Raw genomic sequence first — 2,846 nt, forward strand, 5'->3', positions numbered from 1 at the left:
AATACCGGAAGGGGTTCGGATGATAACCTCGAAAGTGGACTTTTTAGGCATAGATGCATGCTGGATAGCGGTCTATGTACTTTGTCGTAATGCCCCGATTAAATCTCATAGTACTCATCATGATATATGTATGTGCATTGTTATGCCTTCTTTATTTGTCAATTGCCCAACCGTAATTTGTTCACCCAACATGCTATTTATCTTATGGGAGAGACACCACTAGTGAACTGTGGACCCCGGTCCATTCTTTACATCTGAAATACAATCTACTGCAATTGTTCTTTACTGTTCTTCGCAAGCAAACATCATCTTCCACACTATACGGTTAATCCTTTGTTTTCAGCAAGCCGGTGAGATTGACAACCTCATTGTTACGTTGGGGCAAAGTACTTTGATTGTGTTGTGCAGGTTCCACGTTGGCGCCAGAATCCCCGGTGTTGCGCCGCACTACACTCCGTCACCAACGACCTTCACGTGATCCTTGACTCCTACTGGTTCGATAAACCTTGGTTTCTTTCTGAGGGAAAACTTGCTACTGTACGCATCACACCTTCCTCTTGGGGTTCCCAACGGACGTGTGTCAATTGCACGCATCAGGGACCGCCCAGCATCAGGCCACCGCTCCAACCTGCCGCCATTCGAAGACGTCCTCGAGGCAGTGTCAAAGAAATCTTGGCAAAACACTTTGACTGCCGAAGAGAGCGAGGTGGCCGACCAACTGTACGAAAAGATCTTAGATCTGAAGAATGCAGGAGGTCAAACAATGAGTGGAACCAAAGTTGTTGCGTTGTTTCTGCAGCGTCGGGTGCAGCCGGTGATGTCGAGGAGCCATCCACTTTGGAAATATACTGGCCCCGACGACCAAACTCGGATCAATGCAGCCGATTTCATGGAGAGCGAACTTCGGGACGAAGTGAGGTGCTTGACTTGCTTCAGCCAGAAGGACGTCATAGCCATGACTTCGACTCATCCTCCCTTCAGCCTCAACCGCCTCCCTTCCAAGGTATTTACTTAATTGCTTCACAATCGATGTCATCTTTTGTACTTGAATTTAATGCTTTTTTGTCTTCGACAGCCTTCTACCATCGCCCAGTGCTACCCTCCAACACCCGAAAGTGGAGCAGCTCCCGAAGACGATGATGCTTCTGAAGAGACCGAAGATAATCCTGATGCGATTGAAGATAGCAATGCTTCGGGTGATGAAGTTCCTGAAGATGACGCACTCCTCGCCTCCAGGCGTCGCGGGAGGATAAATGAAGATCTGATGGCAACAACGGAGTCGAGTCCTAGTGGACGCAATGACGATGATGCTAATGTAAGTCCTTCTCCTGCGCCTTCTTGTGAGGCCTCGGCTCCTCCAGCACCGAAGAGATTGTCAGGATTCTTCACCGAAGAAGAAGATTTGATGTCACTTTCGTAAGTTTCTTTTTCCTTGCGTTTCTTTCTCATACTTCCCGATAACCTTCGCCTCATGATAGTCCATATTTTCTTCGAATAGTTCTGGTGAAGATGTCGATGCTCCTCCTCTGAAGAAGAAAAAGATGAACTCTGATAATCCGGAGTCAATGAAGGAGTCAACGCCCTTATCTGCCGAAGATGAACCTACTGCTCCTCTCCCGCCAAGGAAAGTTTTTTGACCATAAGACTATAAGGCAAAAGCCCTACAACAAAGCTTTATTAAAAACAGAAGTTACATACATACAAGAGAGCCAAAAGAAAGAAAGAAAACCTAATATATACAAACTAAGGCAAGATCATACAAAGACTATAAGAGGCTGCCTATCCAGGCCATAAGGTGGTCATGATGTTTCCTCTTAATCCTATGCCCAAGCATGGATATATCATGTAAAAAGACTCTCTTCCATCCTCTAAATGTTGGAGTTTCCCCCTCAAAATGCTGCCATTCCTCTGCTTCCAAATGCTCCAACAAGCCAACATGACAACCTCCATGAAGAAAGGTTTGTTAAAATCTGTTCTGGCCAAATAAAGAGCTGTTTGCAAATCTTGACTGAGGGACCAATCTATCTGCAAATAAGATCAAATTCTCTGACTAAAGTTGCACTGGAAAAACAAATGTAGTCTATCTTCATGTAACCTCCATGGACATAATACACAATGCTTTTCTTCTGTAACTTTCCAATGCCTTCTATGCAACATATCTCTTGTGTTTAATCTGTCACTAAGTAAGAGCCAGGCAAAAAAACTTTATTTTCATTGTATAGCAAGACTTCCAAATCCATTTAGATACTACCAGAGTTTGAATTCCCTCATGCAAATGACGGTAGTACAGAGTAGCTTAAAAAGAAGTTCCCCAGCTATAGTCCCAGCAGTCCTGGTCCAGAGAAAGGGGTAACATTCTCATATGTCCACGTAAAATCTGCAATTCCTCAAAAGCTTGAACTGACATCGGATGATGGAACAGAGTAACCATATCATTCTCTTCATAGACCTCTGCAGCAGATAGATTTGGATTAAGCACATAAGAGTACAGCCGAGGAAACCTTTGTGCTAAGGGTTGTGGAGAACCCGCAAAGAACCAATTATCAGACCAGAAAAGAATTGTTTTGCCATCCCCTGGTTTTATTCTGGAAACCTGTCTGTAATCATCCACAAGCTTCATAATATCTCTCCACCAGAAAGAACCACATAGTTTCTCTGCATGTAGAACCTTATCCTCATAATATTCAGACCAAACCAAGCTGACCCAAGGAATATGAGCTCTGTTATAGAATTTATCCAGATATTTCATAAGCAAAGCTCTATTCTGTTTTTTGAAATTAATAATACATACTCCCCCTTTATCCTTGGGCTTACACAACATGTCCCAAGCTGCCAGAGATTTCTTG

Source organism: Lolium rigidum, chromosome 5 (assembly GCF_022539505.1).
Source record: "Lolium rigidum isolate FL_2022 chromosome 5, APGP_CSIRO_Lrig_0.1, whole genome shotgun sequence".
Taxonomy (NCBI): domain Eukaryota; kingdom Viridiplantae; phylum Streptophyta; class Magnoliopsida; order Poales; family Poaceae; genus Lolium; species Lolium rigidum.